Genomic DNA, 19,783 nt, shown 5'->3' on the forward strand with positions numbered 1-19,783 from the left:
TCTACCACCCCTACTCACCGTAATGGCCATTGTCTCGACCTCGTTCTCTTCTCTTCCTGCTCACCTTCCAATTTCTGCACCTCAGTCCTTCCTATCTCAGATCATCACCTAACCACCCTCACACTTCATCACCCTCCCCCTCAACCTTGCCCAACTATAGCCACTGCCTTCAGGAATCTCCAGGCAGTCGACCCCCCTACCCTATCCTCTACATCTCCAATCTCTTCCCTTTCATCTCGTCTTCCGAATCTGTCGACACGGCTGTCTCTGCCTACAATGAAATTCTCTCCACTGCTCTGGATACCCTAGCACCATCTGTCTCTTGACCCACTACACTAAGCACTAATCCTCAGCCCTGGTTAACCCCTTGTATCCGTTACCTTCGCTCCTGCACCTGATCTGCTGAACGACTCTGGAGGAAATCTCGCACCCTGTCAGACTTCACCCATTACAAATTCATGCTATCCTCCTTCCAGTCCTCCCTATTCCTTGCCAACAGGAATATTATTCTCAATTAACTAATTCTCTTGGCTCCAACCTCATCGCCTCTTCGCCACCCTCAACTCCCTACTTAAAGTGCCCTCCGCTCCCACCCCCCCCCCCCCCCACTCTCTCCTCAAACACTAGCTGACTACTTCCGCGATAAGGTGCAGAAGATAAACCTTGAATTCACTTCCAAGCCTTCTCCTCCCTGTGACGTCTTAACCCACTCCCCCAACCAACCTAGCCTGGCCTCCTCCTCTCTCTCTCCTTCTGAGATCACCGAAGAGGAAACTGCTCCTTCTCTCTTCCTCTAAGTGCACCACCTGTTCCTCTATCCCATTCCCACCAATCTGCTTAACAACATCTCTCCTACAGTCAACCCCTCAATCTGTCACATCCTCAACCTCTCTCTCTCCACTGCTACTGTCCCTGACACCTTCAAGCACGCTATAGTCACACCACTTCTCAAAAAACCATCACTAGACCCCACCTGTCCCTCCAACTACCATCCCATCTCTCTTCTACCCTTCCTCTCCAAATTACTTGAACGCGCTGTCCACAGCCGCTGCCTTGATTTCCTCTCCTCTCAGGCCATCCTCGATCCGCTCCAATCCGGCTTTCGCCCATTACACTCGACAGAAACAGCACTCTCTAAAGTCTGTAATGACTTGTTCCTTGCCAAATCCAAAGGTCACTATTCCATCCTCATCCTCCTCGACCTATCTGCCGCCTTTGACACTGTCAATCATAATTTACTTCTTGACACACTGTCCTCATTCGGGTTCCAGGGCTCCGTCCTCTCCTGGTTCTCTTCGTATCTTTCCCAACGCACCTTCAGAGTATATTCTAATGGCTCTTCTTCCACCCCCATCCCGCTCTCTGTTGGGGTTCCTCAAGGTTCTGTCCTTGGACCGCTTCTTTTCTCGATCTACACCTCTTCCCTGGGCTTGCTGATCTCATCACATGGTTTCCAGTACCATCTCTATGCTGATGACACCCAGCTTTATCTCTCCACTCCCGACATCACGGTCGAAACCCAGGCCAAAGTTTCGGCCTGCCTTTCAGACATCGCTGCCTGGATGTCCAACCGGTATCTGAAACTGAACATGGCAAAGACTGAGCTCCTTGTCTTTCCACCCAAACCCTCTTCTCCTCTTCCCCACTTTCCATCTCTGTTGACAACGCCCTCGTCCTCCCCGTCACTTCAGCCCGCAATCTCGGAGTCATCTTCGACTCCTCCTCTCCTTCTCTGCCCATATCCAGCAGACAGCTAAGACCTGTCGCTTCTTCCTCTATAATATTAGCAAAATTCGCCCATTCCTCTCTGAACAGACCACCCGAACCCTCGTCCACTCGCTCGACACCTCTCGTCTTGACTATTCAACCTTCTTCTCACTGGCCTCCCGCTTAACCATCTATCCCCCCTTCAATCTGTCCAAAATTCTGCCGCACGTCTTATCTACCGCGTGAACCGATACTCTCATATCACCCCTCTCCTCAAGTCACTGGCTCCTGATCCGCTACCATATACAGTTCAAGCTTCTCCTTTTAACCTTCAAATGCACTCAATCTGCAGTCCCCCAGTACCTCTCTACACTCCTCTCCCCGTATGTTCCCACCCGTAACCTCCGCTCTCAGACAAATCACTCCTATCTGTACCCTTCTCCACCACGCTAACTCCAGACTCCGCCCCTTCTGCCTCGCATCACCATATGCCTGGAACAGCCTTCCCGAGCCCATATGTCATGCGCCCTCCCTGCCCATCTTCAAGTCCTTACTCAAAGCCCATCTCTTCTCCCTTGCTTTTGGCGCATAACCACCTTCCCCACTCATGATACCTACACTACATAGTTTAACCTTTAGATTGTAAGCTCTTTTGAGCAGGGACGGTCCTTCCCCATGTTAAACTTGTGCAGCGCTGTGTAACCCTGGCAGCGCTATAGAAATGCTAAGTAATAGTAGTAACATAAGCATTGTCATACTGGAATAGACTGAAGGTCCATCAAGCTCAGTATCCTATATCTGGCAGGATCCTAAGTAAAAAGCTTTTATGCTGCTCATCCCAGAAATAAGCAGTGACTTTTCCCAAGTCTATCTTAATAATGGTTTATGGACTTTTCTTTTAGGAAATTGTCCAGATCATTTATAAACCTTGTGAAGCTAACTGCTTTTACCACATTCTCTGCAATTTTTGATTCAAGCAGTGGGAACTGAGGCCAATGCCGGACAGACTTATGGTCTGTGTTTTGCAAATGGCAAAAGACCGAAAGAAGATTAGCCAAATCCAGCATTGGGGCTGAGGCCGATGCTGGACAAACTTCTATGGTCTGTGTCCTGCAAATGGCAAAAGACAGGGGAAGCTTCGGCAACTCCAGTGTTGTAGATCACTTTATTGTCACATGCTGCAAGTGAGGGTGCTGTGCAGCTCAGGGGGGAGGAGAAGACATCTTGACTGTAGGTTGAATGCTGTCAGTAGTACTTGGGAAGAAATGTGGGTATAACCAAGACTCCATCATCTTTGATGCCTTTATGGTTGGAATGGTAGAGACTTGACAACCAGTGTTTAAGCATGAGTGACTGGGACCTGCATAGAGGGGTGGGCCCTGCTCTAACCACTATATTGTCCATACTGGATGGACTGTGTGGGTCTTTATCTGCTGTCCTTTACTGTGTTACTATGTGTAATTATATCTAGCTCAACAAAAACTGAAAGAAAGAATAAAAATATCAAAGGAAAAGTGTCAAAAGACAAGTCGTGCAAATTCAAGATTGGGCAAATCAAAATAAGAAGGTACATGAAAGAACATCTTAAAATAGCTAAATGAATAATTAAAAAATAACAAACAATGAAATACACAGAAAAAAAGGCCTATTCAGAGAGAAGTGCAAGAAGGTATTTGTAGGAAAAGCAGCACAGGAGAATGAGAGCAATGCAAGACAGGTTAGGATCCAAGAAAGGAAAAGTCTACCTAAGGTAAACCTGATATTCAAAGGAAAATCATCAATGCCAAAGTCTATTTAAAGGAACCATCTATTGCTATTATATAATAAATCAAATACAATATTGTGCAGCAAAAATCATTGCTGAGAGAATGCTACCCAAAGGACACAAGGCCAGAAGAAAAGGTGAAATAACATCTCCTTGGAAACAAACCACAGAATACAAAAAAAAAAAAAAATCACTGCGTACAGATGTATCACTATTAGATGAGTATCCCAAAGGAATGAGAATTTTAAAAATAATGAGAGCAATCCAAGACATCAAGCTGAAACATACTGCACTAACAAAAGATGACCTTAATTCCCATGGTCCAATAAAATTTTAAGTAGCAGCGGAAACATGAAAACTATGGGTACATGAAGAACACTGAAAAATAAAAAGACATCAAAATAAAATATTTAAAGACAAACCCAAGAACTTCTACAGGTAACTGGGGAAGAATATTTGTGTAGTTAAAATGCAATTAGCTAAAAATGAACCAGAAAAGTACTGGAGATATACAAGGACCTCATAGAGCACAAGATAGAAGCAGAATAGTTATCCAATATACAGGAGAATTTGGAAAAGGCAAACATAAAAAATATGAAATGGCCTGAACTAACAATAACAGAATTGGAAACCAGATTTAAAAAGCCCCATACTGCCAAAGTTCTGGGGTGGATATTTTGAGCATTCACAGTGACTGTAAAATTCTGACACATATGTGACACATAGCGCTGCGTGCGTCTGGTAGCACTATACAAATGCTAATAATAATAATTATTATTATTATTATTTGAATGATGTCATTTTACTGTGTTTTAGCTGAAACATTTTTAATGTGCCAAAATTGCTAGATAGTAATGCTAAAATGTCAGTGACTTCAACATAGCTTAAGATAATTAAATGTTGTTTAATAGTAATATGTAAGTATGATGACTAAATAAGTATGTAAAATTTCTCATAGAAATTCTTTTTTTGCCTGATCCTGTATAGTTCTTCTTTCTTTGACTTAGACTTTACAGTCTGTCAAATCAATACTGTTCAAAAAGGGTCTGATTAAAAAGACAAAGTTCTATTTCTTACCACAGCCCAGGGAAAGATTCTCATTGTGCCCCCCCTCCCTTCTCACCATTGATACATCTTTCCAATTTTTTTGCTGGGCTGGCGACCTCCTTCTTCCACTCACACTGGCTAATGCCCATGAAATTCCATCTTATGTAGGATTTGTATCCATAGACATAAAGGGTATTTCTGTCAGCAATTCCGTAATGCGGATGGAGCTGGCCCCCTACACCAATCAAGCTTGAGTCTATACTGCCTTGGTTGGAAAATACAGGCTGAGATCTGTGCTGGTTTTTCTCATGGTTTCAAAATCCCATACACAGGCTTTATTATCATTATTTCCATCCAGTATTTCATCAAAGACCCTGTATTGCTTACCGCAGGGGTTCTAACTTGCGGGATAAGTTGGTTCATACAGTAAGACCAGCAGTTTTGGGAACCACAATGACTACTTCTGAGCTATTACAGGGACATCAACCTTGTGGACATTGCCAATTTTGCAATCTGACAATTCCGGGATTGCAGTGGGAACATCCAAAAAATTCCAATAAAGTTTATCAGTATAAAACCAACACTACTTGTGAATCTACACACGTAGTGTATGGAATCATATGTCCCTGCAACCTGTGGTATGTTGGACGCACATAGAGGCAAGTAAGAACAAGACGACTGAGCATAAGAGCAGATTACACAATCAAGTGTTGACAGCCCCTATGGTGGCTCATTGTGTTGAACTAGGTCATCAATTCGTTCAATTAAAATGGTTGATTCTGGACCATATTGTGAGCTCCCCTAGAGGAGGGGATTTAGTTCAAGTGCTTAGCCGGAGAGAACAATTTTGGATATTCGAACTAGACACGCTGATCCCTAATGGACTTAATGATTTGATCGAGTGGAATACTATTATTTGAACTTTGATAAGTTTATATATTGAGAGGAGGAGAAGCCTCTCTATGACATTATTAGCAGAGCACACATTTGAGAGAGGCACGCTTTCTTTGAGCTTATTTGCGATATATCACCTTTGGAAGTTCCTGATGAAGTGGACATGAAACCCTGCAGAGTTGGACTTACAGAGGTCATACGAGGACTATTAAGCTCTTCTTTTGTAACATGGGAGAATGAATGAGGATTGTTAGTATCCCTTGCTGTGAACACTGAGAGTTCTTAAGTTCAAGAGGTGGGCCCACGCGGCAGCCAGTGTCTGGAGTATACAGACTTCAAGTAACTGCGAGTGGACTACCATCACACCAGCTAAGTGCCTACATTATCTGAAATTGAAAAAATTGTTTGAAGAAATATTGATAGGAGCATACATCTCCATTAACTATGATGTGAAGTGCCCTGCGAGTTGTCACGGAGGTTGTGAGTGAGTTGACAAAATATATGTATGTTTTAGGTACCGTAATTTATTTTCATTGTATGTTGAGCACTTGAGGGTTTTGCTCATGATATAAATATTGAAAAATAGTGAAGTGGTTCAATGATCGAGAGACTTGTCCACCCTTAGAGACATAAAACGCCCTGCGTAGCCTCACTTGGTGAGTTTATAATCTGAGACCACTTCCTTCACACAAAAATAGTTATGTTATATTAAATATAAATGCCATTATTGGTTTGAATGGTGTATATATAATATACATGTTTATTTGTTCTTTCTCGTTCACTCCCTCTGTGACTGCATTTTTTAGACCGAGGTTTGTTTTATATATATTTATTATCAATGAGACATCTTTTCCTTCTAACATACCCTTCCTTAGTTAGGCAAAAGATTGAGAAAGAAGTTTTCTAGGTGGGGTGTAGATAGCCAATTCACTACCCCCCCCTGCCTGGCTTGACTGTATCACCTCTGGTGCCAAAGAAAGAAGATGCAAATTTCACCTGATACACAACCTGTCATACCCTGATGATGACTCAGCAACGATCATATTGATCCCCAGCTGTGTTTCTATCAGGTAGCCTCTATAGATCACACAGTTCAGCTGGTTAGGCAGATAGGTGGCCCGGATCATTACTGAAATGCTGACACTAGTCAATTTTCGGCTGTTTACCCCTGCCACCTAAGAGTCATATCACCTTTTGGGTTTCCATTTTGAGAACAAATTCTACCTATGACTAAATGTCTCCATTAGGGTGCTTCTATTTAGTGTGCATTTATTTTTGGGACAATTGCAGCTGTTTTGTACATTGGCGATTATTGAACAATCAATGGGTTTACATGTGTCATTCATTACTAGATGATTTTCTCTTATTGGTACAGGGATATAGTGACTGTGAAGGAGTGCTAAAAACATTCTTCCACATTGCCCCAGCATTTTCAAATCAATTGGCCCCAACAAGACAGTTGACCTATAACCACCTTTCCTGGTATTTGAGATTGATTTAATACATCGGATCTTAATATTACCCTCAGACAAGTTAGACAGATTGCATGTATTGCTTCCTCTGCCATACCCATCGGGCCAAATATATCCAGGGGTCTGGAACTGGCCACATCAGAGTGACTAATGCTATACACAGGACTTGCAGTTCCTGCAATCGTTCAATGGTGCTGGCATTTGGCAGACCCTTATCCCCCAGTTTTTAATGAGCAGTGTTAATTATTTACCATTTCTTCAGGAGGGACAGGCTTTGGTATTTTCTTCAAAGGCAACGTTTATGCAGAGTGATGGCCTTGCAAACTGACAGGGTATTTGATCACGGAGGATATTATCTTCTTAAGTTGTTTCCTATTATGATTGACCAGCACCATTTGGGGTAGGCAATTGTCAAACCAACATATCATTTCCAAGTCAGACAATATGGCTTTAATTGAAGCCATTAATAGATTATCAGCTAAGTCCCTGGGAATTATTGCATTATTTAGGAAGATTGTGATTCAGTGTTTTGTGCTGTAAGATCACATTTAACCATTACATGTATCAGGTAGTATTTCTGATTCTCGCTTTCGCTTTAAGCTCTCTGCATTCAGGAGCCTGTCCACACTGGAAGACAGTGTCAAGATGGCAGTCCCAGAAGAGATATGGTGATTGGTCCTCCGAAGTATGGAGTTGATCATGGCATCTCTGTCAGACAATACTAGCAGAAAGTATACCCAGGGACATACAAGAACTCTGTGATTTCTGTAAATATAAGAATATAAAGAAGAGGGGAAAGAATACTTGCAACTGTTTTTTCTAGAGAGTTCATTGTCAGTTTTATCCTTCAGTGAAAATGTGTTGGTAGGAATATTGTTGGCAATGTGAACCCAGATTGTGGCCATCAGTTTCTTTGCCAAGGCACTAGGAAGAGACAATCCTATTGACAGTTTTGTAGTGAAGCATGTAATGAGGGGCTGGGTCTTTCTGTATCAGAAATCCCTGATAAAAGATGCCCCATTACCCAAGAATGTTTGAACAGTGTGTTTAAAGTTCTTGAAGAAAGTTTGTTTTAATTAATTAATTAATTTTATTTGTGACATTTATATCTCACAATTATCCCAACAAGTTGGAGTTCAATATAGCTTACAATAAACAGTATAGGATACATAACAAAGAATAATGCTAAAAAAGTAAATTGTTGTAAGAATCCAATTTGGTTTGAATATCAGCCCTATGTTGCTATTACAATTGCTGATATGAATCTCTGCTTGTTTTTTAGGTAAGTTCTCAAGGTAGCATATCTTTCAAGTTGTTCATTTTTATGGGGTTTGGAAGCATCAGGGTTTTCAGAACAACAGCAACAGAGCTATACAATACTGAGATTCAGAATAAAAATAAAAGACCAGGTACCAATAGAGGGAAGCCCTCTGGTTTTGTGTTTAATCCCTTCCTTTCCACCCCATCCCCCACCCTCCCCAAGGCTGAGCTTTGATTTATAGGCTCTCCAGCCAATTAGGAGGTAAACATTGCAGATTGAAGTAGATTACTTTCTTAACTTTTTGTACAAGGGCCCTGTTTACTAAGCTATGGTAGAGGTGCCTTAGCGTTTGTGCGCTAACCATGTAGATGTCCATAATATTCCTATGGGCATCTACATGGTTAGCACATGCTAAGTTCTTCAGCATGTGCTAAAAATGCTAGCGCACCTTAGTAAACAGGGCCCCAAGTGCTGTGTCTGATTTATTTATGTTAGGACCTGGTTATTTAAATTCTAATTTTATATTCTGGTAAAAACAGTTGCTTTAAATTTTTTTTTTGGAGCTTCTTATCTTGCTTGCTTCAGGATTTCTTTTTTACCTCCATTTCAAAAGGAGAGGTGACCTAAGTAATCTCTTTTGAAGTCCTCGCACTTCTGAGGGTTACACCTTAGACAAAGAAGAACAGCTGCTACTTTTAGCCTAAGGACAGATGAGGAAATGTTAGGGACTTGGTAGGGCTTTTTCTGTTTTCTCTTTTTTTTTTCCACAGGGTGCAAATACCTCTGCAAATGCGTATGGCTGGGAAACACCGTGTCGCCAAAGCTGTTGCCCCAGTTACATCTTCTGCCTGTGTGTAGACAGAAAATGTGATCCCATGATAGGGGATAATTCCATGTACAAGATTTCTTCAGCATGAATCCCTCATGAAAGAAGTGAAAGAAACAAGAGAGGAGGTGGCAAGGTTTGAGAAGCATCCACATTGATGAAATGCTTCATGAAGCATCAAAGATTTCCAGCAGTGGGCGAAAAAGAAGCTGTGCTAAAAGAGGACAACTGGACTCAGAACATGAGACCCTGCAGGATCGATATCATGACTCCTCCTGCCCTTGAACTGAGGAACCAATATGCAGCCCTGGAAATGGAGGCAGTGAGAGCCTCCCAGAGACAGGAGGAATCAGAGCTCAAATCCTCAAAGTTGTGGATCAGTGACTACTATAAGAGGTGAAAGGTAGTCGGTGGTTAGTGATTCTCTTCTGAGGGATACAGAGGTGTCCATTTGCAGACTGGACATGATGTCCTGGGAGGCGTGCCATCTTCCAGTTGCCAAAATTGATACAGAAAGTTGCTGATACTCATCAAGCTTAATGGACTATTATCCAGCTATTATCCAAAGCTGCTCATCCCATGTTACAACAAATGAACATGCTAGGTACTGCTCCAAATGTATCAAAAGTGACTTCATGGCTCTGGAAAGAGAGGATGAAGCGACAGGTTTCAGGCGATGTCTTGTCACATCTCCCTGTGGAGAGTCAAGGTCAAGGCAGAGAAGCTTGCATCATGGAGATGAATATGTATCTGTGCAGATTGGTGGTTAAGAGCATTTTGGTTTCCTGGCCCATGGGATGCTTTTCCAAGGGTTACTGAGCAGAGATGGTGTCCATCTATCAAAGAAGAGAACTTAAACTAGAATTGCTGGGGCATGGTGATCAAAGCCCCCAGGTAAGTATAATCTCTCAGGTACATGAAAAATTAATACCTCTACAACAAATGGGAAAAGGGGCAATGTCTGGAAAGCGCATATACTAATGCCACAAGTATGAGATCTTGAAGATGTGATGGAAGAGGCTGATTTGGACTTAGTTGCAATCACAGAGACATGGTTCACAGAGAACTATGACTGGGATATAGGTATACCAGGCTATAATCTGTTTAGGAAAGACAGGGAAGGAAGGAAAGTGAGAGGGAGTAGCATTGCATGGTAAAGATAAAATTGCAGGATGTACAGGGTAAGGAAGAGGCACTATGGGTCAATCTAGAAAGAGGCAATGGCAAATGTATTTACATTGGTGTGATATATAGCCTTCCTTCACAGACAGAAGAAATGGACAGAGATTTAATTGAAGACATTCAAAATATAGCTGTGAAAGGGGAAGTACTACTAATAGTTGATTTTAATATGCTAGATGTTGATTGGGCATCCCTATTCCAGGGTCTTTAGAAGCAGGGAGATCCTGGAATTCTCTACAGGGGGAACTATTCCAGCAGAATGGGGGCCATACTGGACTTAGTGCTTACTATAGGGAGAGTGTTTCTGATGTTAGAGTAGGTGAGTATCTGGCATCCAGTGATCACCAGACGATGTAGTTTAATATTAATAAGTATGGAGGGGTTCATTCAAAACGTGAATGTTCTAGACTTGAAAAATATTAAATTGCTGTCTGGATAAGAACACCTGGAAAGACATTGGAAAGGAGTGGGCAACACTGAAAGGAGCTATTGTAAGGGCAACAAACCTTTTCTAGGGAAAGTAAATAAAAGTAAGAGAAAAAGGAGGCCACTTTTATTCTCAAAAGAAGTTTGCTGAAAAGGTAAGGAAAAAGAGGTTAGTCTTTATAACTACAAGGGATTGCAGAAAGAGGAAGATTAACGACAATATCTGGAAAAGCTAAGAGAAGCTGGTAAAGTAGTAAGGAAAGCAAATATGCAAATGGAAAGAAAAATAACCAATATGATAAAACGGGGGGACAAGACATTAATTAGATATGTTAGTTACAGAAAGAAGTGTAAAAGTGGCATTGCGAGACTCAAAGGTAAAGGGGAATTATATGTAGAAGCTGATAAAGAGAAGGCAAAATTGCTTAACAAATATTTCTGTTCTGTGTTCACAACTGAAGGGCTGGACTGCAGAAGACAAACACAAAATAGGAATTGAGGGGATGGCAGTCCCTGAATGATTTTCAGAGATTGTGTTCATGAGGAGCTGGCTAAACTAAAGATAGACAAAGAGGATGGGCTGGATGGAATACATCCAAGGGTACTGAAGAAACTTAAGGAAGTTCCAGCAACTCTGATGGCTGACTTTTCCAATTCTTCTCTACAGTTGGAAGTGGTCCCAGAAGACTGGAATGTGGAAGTAAGGAAGAGGAATGGGAACGACAGGCCACATAAGTCTGACTTCTGTAGTAAATAAATTAATGGAAATGCTTTTAAAACAAAGAATAGTACAGTTTTTCAAATCCAATGGATTACAGGACCGAGGCAACATGGTTTCACTAGAGGCAGGTCTTCTGAAACAAATCTAATTAATTTCTTTGACTAGGTGACCAGAGGGTTGGATTGAGGGAGAGTGCTAGATCTGGTGTATTTAGATTTTAGCAACGCTTTGACATGGCTCTACATAGATGACTAATAAATGAACTGAGTACCCTCAGTATGGGCTCTAAAGTGACTGATTTGGTCAGGAACTGGTTGAGTGGAAACAACAGAGGGACAAAGGTAAATGGAGCTAATCCTGAGGAAAAGGATGTTACCAATGGTGTGCCACAAGGTTCAGATCTTGGGCTGGTTCTGTTTAAACATTTTTGTAAGTAGTATTGCTGAAGGCCTGTCTCAAGAGACAGACAAAGCTCCCTCCGGAGTCTCAATGCGTGGATGAGGTGATGGTGCAGGGAGAAGGGATTCAGATTTATAGGAACTGAGCAACATTCTGGGGAAGGGGGATCCTATTCCGGAATGATGGGCTCCACTTTAACCAGGGTGGGACCAGGCTGCTGGTATAGGCATTTAAAAAGTTGATAGAGCAGCTTTTTAAACTAGAACCTGGGGGAAGGCTGACAGATGTTCAAAGATGCATGGTTTGGAACAAGGTATCTTTCAAAGATATTACCAAAACAAGGAAGATAGGTATCCTGATAGCAAGGTTGCAATACAGACCATAGTAGGCCATTGGGCTCATTTTCGAAACAGAAGGACGCCCATCTTTCACATAAATTGGAAGATGGACATCCTTCTCATAGGGTCGTCCAAATCGGTATAATCGAAAGCCGATTTTGGACATCCCCAACTGCTTTCCGTCGCAAAGGATGGCCAAAGTTCAAGGGGGCATATCGGAGGCATAGTGAAGGCAGGACATGGGCTTGCCTAACACTAGGATGTCTTCGACCCATAATCGAAAGAAACAAGGATGTCCCTGACAAACACTTGGATGACTTTACCTGGTAGTGTTTTTCTTATGACCAAGGCACAAAACGTTGCCCAAAATGACTGGATCACCACTGGAGAGAATCGGGGATGACCTCCCTTACTCCCCCAGTGGTCACTAACCCCCTCCCACCCTCAAAAAATATCTTTCAAAATATTGATTGCCAGCCTGTATGCCAGCCTCAGATGTCATACTCAGGTCCATCATAGCAGTATGCAGGTCCCTGGAGCAGTTTTAGTGGGTACTGCAGTGCACTTCAGGCAGGCGGACCCAGGCCCATCCCCCCCCCCCCCCCACCTGTTATGTTTGTGGAGGAAACAGCGAGCCCTCCAAAACCCACCACAAACCCACTGTACCCACATCTAGGTGCCCCCTTCACCTGTAAGGGCTATGGTAGTGGTGTACAGTTGTGGGTAGTGGGTTTTAGGGGGGGGGGGGTTGGGGGGCTCAGCACACAAGGTAAAAAAGTTATGTTCCTGGGAGCAATTTCTGAAGTCCACTGCAGTGCCCCCTAGGGTGTCCGGTTGGTTTACTGGCATGTCAGGGGGACCAGTGCACTACAAATGCTGGCTCCTCCCATGGCCAAATGACTTGCATTTGGTTGTTTCTGAGATGAACGCCCTTGGTTTCGATTATCGTTGAAAATCAGAAACGACCAAGTCTAGGGACGACCACCTCTAAGGAAGACCAAATTTCAGGATTTGGACGTCCCTGACCATATTATCGAAACGAAAGATGGACTTCCATCTTGTTTTGAAAATATGGGTTTCTCCGCCCCTGGATGAGGATGTTTTGCGAGGACATCCTCATCAAAACTTGGATGTCCCTTTCAAAATGCTCCTCCATATGTCCTTAAAGAAAAAGCAGACAAAAGATTGCAAATTCACACTGCCACATGCTGAGCAAGATGTAAATAGGAACAACAAACATAGTTTGAAATGTCTATATGTGAATGCCAGAAGACTAAGAAATAAGATGGGAGAGTTAAGAGTATATTGCACTAATTGAAATATTAGATATAATAGGCATCTCTGAGACTTTATGGAAGGAGGATAATCAGTGGGTCACTGTAATACCGGGTTACAAATTATATCGTAGTGATAGGGTGGATTGAATTGGTGGAGGGGTAGCACTGTATGTTAAGGAAAGTCTTGAATCAAATAGATTGAAAATTCTGCAGCAAACAAATCACATCTTGGAATCCATATGGATTGAAATTCCATGTGTAAATGGGAAAAGGATAGTGATAGGAGTGTACTACCATTCACCTGGCCAGGATGAACAGACAGATGTAGAAATGTTACCAGAAATTAGGGAGGCTAACAAACTGTGTAACACAATAATAATCGGTGATTGTGCCACTGGAGGATCCAGTACAGAAGCCTGCTGGTTTGAGTGTCCACAAAGATAGATAGAGAGAGAGAGAGAGAGAGAGAGAGAGAGAGAGAGATCCCCCTGCACTGAGTGCTCAGACTAAAAAGGAACTGTTTTTTTTAGTGCCTGCCATTAGGAGATTTAGTTTAGCAGCCCATCAGTGTGATTAGAGGGTGGTTGTATAGCAGAACAAAAGAAAAGGGGTCATGTGTTGGGAGGGTTAGATAGGAATTTCCCCTGCTTATCTTTTTATTGGAATCTAGTTAGTCCACAAGGTCCTTTGCCAAAGAAAATACTGATTGAGGTTAGTACACACACCAAGCATATGGAGTCAGGGTTTTCTTTTTTGCTTTTTTTTTTTTGAGTCAGAGCAGTAGGTATCCTGGAGTTCCTGAGCCGGTGAGCTGACCTCGCCAACTGAGGAGATGTGGATGTCGAGAAGACCAAGGTACCCAACGCAAGAAAGCAGCGATGCTAGCAAAGATTTGATATACCAGTAACATTATTGTGTGCACACAAACTGAAAAATATATATATCAGATCTGCGTACACTAATTAGAGCTGTGTACATGTTTGGGATGTTTTGTGTTATTGCAGATGTGGGGTTGGGGTCTTGGTAACTGTAATTGTGTTTTGATATTTATTGCCCTTATTTCCTTTGTAACTTATCACAAAGCATTTAACACCTTGCACTAGTTTTATTTAATACCATCAAACTTTAAAAATTGGTACCAACTTTAAGGAACATATCTCAGTATTTCTGTTACTTTACCCTTTAATAAAATCTTTAATATTTATTTTCTTGTTAAATCCCTTGGTTGTGTGGAGTTTATTTTGGGAACCCTATTTGAAACTATGACATTCATATATATTTATTTCTTTAATTATTGTAATTTACCTGCTCCACGACTAGGGGGTTTACACTAAGTGTGTTGACTTTTTTGAGACCCTGTGTCCATGAATTGAGTTCATATGTAAGAGATTCTTTGCATATGATCAATTTTTTTGGAAGAATTCAATGGAGATCTTGGTAACATCTTGCTAGTAGCACTTGATTTAGACGCATTGTTCACTAACATACCTCAGGTAGAGGGCTATCATTGAGAATGTATTAAAGGAAAGAACTACAGTATGCTGAGACCCTAATCACTTTATAATGATGATTAGAATGTTAGCACTCGCTCAGAATTATTTTTGTTTTCAAATGAAATTTTACAAGCCTTGGAAAGAGCTCTTCAGTGGCTCCTGGCATAGCAAATTTGTACATTTAAAATTTCAAACAAGTTTAAAAAAAAAATCATCCATTTAACAATGAGGTTAGATTATACAAGTGTTATGTTGATGTTTCCTAATTTTGGAGGGGAGAAGTCAATGGTTTTTTGAATTCTATCAGTGGTTGAACGCATATGACCCCAATTTGCATTTCAAGATGCAATATCATACACATGATGCACATACACAGAAAGAACAATTGCAAGAGGACCTTATGAGACTGGGAGACTGAGTATCCAAATGGCAGATGACATTTAAGGTGGAAATCATCAAGGTGCGGTAAAGGTTCACCCATTACCACCCCTTGATGCCCCACAGGATTCATCAACCTAGGGGGTCCCAGTACTGCAGGTTGCTAAATCCAGGGACAAGACAATAATTGCAGCAGTATTCCTGAGGTCCTGGAACATTGGGCCCTGCAAAGCCACAGCCTGATGCTCTCGACCTACAGTTCTGGGTCCCCTCCCCCAACATAAGGTCCCCCCATAGTGGCTACCTTAAGTGTTCATTGGTGGTCCTGAGAATCTGGGGTTCATACAGTGGTATCATCCAACAGTCTGGGGGTGGTCTGAGGGTCCAGGGGCTCTTCAGGGAGGAGCGACGCCCAATCACTCCGGTCCACTCTGGGCACCATCCTTCAAATGGCACTCCTAGTAGTATCCTTTTGTGCAACAATTTTTCAAATGGAAATAATAGATTTAAAATTTATGTATATTTTTTCCTTACCCTGGCCAAAACACAAGAAAGACAGATTTACTTTTATTCAAACTGAAGGCAAGTTTACTCAGGTAAAATGCTTTTTATTCTTCAAAATAGCTTTGAAATTTAGCCTCTTTGAGATTCCAAGAAAAGGTTAGTCTAAAATCCAATATGAAATATGTTTAATTCATTTTACTGAGACAAGCAAGCTCCCAAGCCACCTAAACAGAGGTTGAAATATTTTTATTCCTGAATCTCAGCATATACCTTTCTTTACGAATTTTTCTAAGCCATAATTTTGGATGAATCAAGTCCATAGAGAATACAAAGAATTGTTTTATAGTTACTCAGATTTTGTAGAGCTGGCCACACATGCTGCTTTCATAAGTTGCCTGGGCAGCAGAACTGTGTTAACAGCCATTTAAAAAATATATTGAATAAACAGATTTTACAAAAATAGAAGTGGAGCATAGCTGCTGTTATGAATAAAGAAAGACATGCAGTTTTAAATCAAAACCATATAATGAAGATTTAGAGCAGGGCTTTTAAAACCTTTCCTGATAGACCTATAGCCAATCAGGTTTTCAGGATATTTAAGTGAATATGATGAAATAAATGTGCATACATTGGAGACTGAGCACATGTAAATTCTTCTAATTGTGGGAATCCTTAAAACCTGACTGACTGTGAGGTACCCAGAACAGGTCTGAAGACTTGTCTTAGACACTACATTAGCCATGGTGTTCAGTAGGATGCCTTATGCATACATATACACACAGTAGCATCTACTTTCTCACACAAACACACCATTAGTTCCCCTATCCCCTCTCTTCCTCCCTTTCCCGTCATAATGATTCTTGGATTCTTACACTATTTTCTCTCTCTCTCCATGTCAGCTCTAAGCCTCCTGCTAATTCCCCATTTCTCCATGCAGCTTGGAAAGCAGCAGTGTTACCGATCAAGACTCCAAAAGCAAAGTTTTAACAAGATTTTTTATTCCATAATCAACAGGAGTTAAAAGTTGTCACACAATTTGAGAACACAGATTCATATGAGTAGTTGCATTAGCAACAGAAATACTGAGAAGTGCCAACAACCTTCATACTATATTCAGCATTTAACATACATGCAACTATTTCTCAAATCGATTTACACAGTTAAGAAAGGTAGCCCTTTCATAGAAACAGAGAAAAATGTAGGCAGATAAAGACCATATGGCCTATCCAATCTGCCCATCCATGCCATCTACTCTATTGCTCCCTTACAGATCCTATGTACTTACCCCAAGCTCTCTTGAACTCAGATACTGTTTTTGCATTCACCACTTCCACTGGGAGGCTGTTCCATGAAATCACCACCCTTGGAGGAGTAGCCTAGTGGTTAGTGCAGTGGACTTTGATCCTGTGGAAGTGGGTTTGATTCCCACTGCACTCTGTGAGTGGAGGAGTAGCCCAGTGGTTAGTGCCATGGACTTTGCTCCTAGGGAACTGGGTTCAATTCCTGATGCAGCTCCTTCTGACTCTGGGCAAGTCACTTAACCCTCCATTGCCCCAGGTACAAGTAAGTACTTGTATATACTATGTAAACAGCTTTGAATGTAGTTGCAAAAATCACAGAAAGGTGGTATATCAAGTGCCATTCCCTTTCTGTGAAGAAGTATTTCCTCAGGTTACTTCTGAGTCTTTCACCTTCAATTGAAAGAGACTTGACTCCTGCACATTTATGCTGCATAGGTATTTACATATCTATAATATCTCCTCTCTCTCACCTTTCACCCAAAGTATACATATCGGGCCTTAGATTCAGGCAGCACGTTTCCTGTCCAATGCCAGTGGTAAACCAGAATATTCAAAGCCAGGTCTTTTCTGGCCACCTGCATTGAATATCTGGGTTGGGGGTGTCCTTTTTGTTCCTTTTTAGTCTGGGCACTCAGTGCAGGGGGGTGTCTCTCTGTCTCTCTCCTTGTGGGGCTTCTTCCCTCTCCGGATAAGCCTCTTCTTTACAGGACAGTCACACGACCGGCTCTCTCTCCTCTCTGGACAGGCAAGCACACACACACGGATGCACTGGGTGGACCTCTCTGGGATTCTATTCAGTTCTGCACTGCTCCCAACACGTCTCAGCTTCCCAGTGTGTCCCTTCTTCCTCCTCTGCTTCTCTCTCTCTGTCTGAAGAATGGCCTCTGTGGGTCCTGCTACGGCTCCTCTTTTGCCCCAGCACGCTCCAGACCCCCTTCTCCTCCTCTTCTGTTCCTATCTGCTTCAGTCCCCGGCCCCTTTAAAGGACTCACCAGTCTTCTCCCTCTTCATCAGCCTGCAGCATGCCTCCTCTGTCCCTGAGCTTGCACACTCCTGCCTGGATCCGATTTTTTCCTCTCAGACTACTACTACTACTACTATTTAGCATTTCTATGGTGCTACAAGGCGTACGCAGCGCTGCACAAACATAGAAGAAAGACAGTCCCTGCTTGGAGCCTCCATTCTTTTCCTGGGCTTGTCTTCCTTCCTCCTTCCCAGGCTGCCTCTCGACTGCAAAACTTTTTCTTTGTTCCACCCCTCCTGTCCCCTGGAATGGCTTGAAATTTGCGCCAATCTATGGGTCAGACTGCCTCCTGCCACCTCATTGGTCCAAATTCGTGCCCTTTAGCAGATCCTGGCTCCTATTGGCTGTCTTCCACACTGTCCCTCCTCTAGCTCCCAGCTTGCTCTGGGGCCTCAGACAGCAAATCGGGAGCCTTGTAACAGGTTTTCCTGCCCCTCTCCCACAGTCACAGGCCGTAAAATGTAAACACACTTCTAGCAGCTATGGACACCTGAGTTCTTTGTTTTATAACAGTGCTGGGGCATTTTAAACACTTTAAACATTTTAACTAAAAGGTGCCAGTGCTGTTGCTGCCCTGAGACCTCTGTACCTCCCTGTCCTCTGCTGGATGCCCCCCTCCCAGGAGAAAAAGGGGGCGGGGGACAAGGTAAAGGCTTCTTTTTTTTCTATATTTACATTAGGACCTCTTTGATAAAGTCACGCTTGCAGTTTCCAGTGCGGTAATGCAGACAAAGCTCATTCACTTTGAATGGGCTCTGTTGGCATTGCCGCATGGGAACCGCTAGCATGGTTTGATAAAAGAGGCCCTTCAAAAGGGGTTTAAGGACAAACCATTTCTAGAGACAATGGGTCATCCCGGACAATCTATAAGTGATTTATGTACTTTAGGCAGTACATAAATTGCTGGAATAACCAGATTCTTAAGTATCAAAAAATCTTTCTCTCTAGATGTAATGTATCCAGCATTATGGGCACATACCTCCAAATTCTATATATGGCACCTAGAGTTACACACGTTAAATTGGGCATGTGCCCAATTTACGTGTGTAAGTTAATTGAATAATGAGCCAATCAGTTATGATAATTGGGTGGTAACCAATTATCAGCACTAATTGGGCTTAATTAGGAGTTAGGCGCACATTGGATCTGCACCATTGATGTTTATGTTTATTCAAGCTTGATATACCTCCATTACTTCATACAAGATCATAGTGGTTTACAATAAAATTTCAAATAATAAATGAAAGGAACGCCATAAAAAAATTAGGAAAGGAACTAAATGTTCCCCCTTTTTTTGAGATCACTTTCTTACATGCAATGCATATTTATGTGTTAAATAAACATAGATTAAGTTTATTGAGGCTTTTAGGCAATGTAAAAAAGTATTGGAACATTTTGAGGAGTAAATTATTGATGAACAAAATACTTAAGGTTTGGACTTGTAATGGGATATCCCATATGAGCAGTGTGTTTTTTTTCTAGCAGAAAAGGTGCTGGTACTCAAATGCCAAGCCACCCTTCAAGGGTGGGGTGATAACTGAGGAACCCACCCCACAATAGCCAGGCCCCCTGCAACAAGTCACAGAACCTATGACAAGGCAGAATTGGTGTGTAGAGCCTGAGCTCTTTCATTAATGTAACCCTATGGGTTAAATTTTAAAAGGTTACCTGGTTCCTTCTAGATCTGGTGTAGAGGCAGTGAGCAGTGCAGTGAGGCTGAGTAGTCTGTGCATACGCTGAGTGTTCCGCATGCTGATGGAACTCTCAG

At 42.1% G+C, this 19,783-nt stretch overlaps 1 long non-coding RNA gene across 1 annotated transcript; it reads right to left on the reverse strand.

The window, feature by feature from the left end:
- Positions 1 to 286: 286 nt before the first annotated feature.
- On the reverse strand, positions 287 to 18,022 carry LOC115459053. The gene is made up of 4 exons (XR_003940196.1): positions 17,914 to 18,022; positions 1,990 to 1,995; positions 969 to 973; positions 287 to 296 (listed from the first exon to the last, which is right to left on the reverse strand). It is a non-coding gene; the product is annotated as an uncharacterized LOC115459053 (long non-coding RNA).
- Between the last annotated feature and the right edge of the window lie 1,761 nt (positions 18,023 to 19,783).

This window comes from Microcaecilia unicolor, unplaced genomic scaffold (assembly GCF_901765095.1).
Source record: "Microcaecilia unicolor unplaced genomic scaffold, aMicUni1.1, whole genome shotgun sequence".
In the NCBI taxonomy this organism is placed as follows: domain Eukaryota; kingdom Metazoa; phylum Chordata; class Amphibia; order Gymnophiona; family Siphonopidae; genus Microcaecilia; species Microcaecilia unicolor.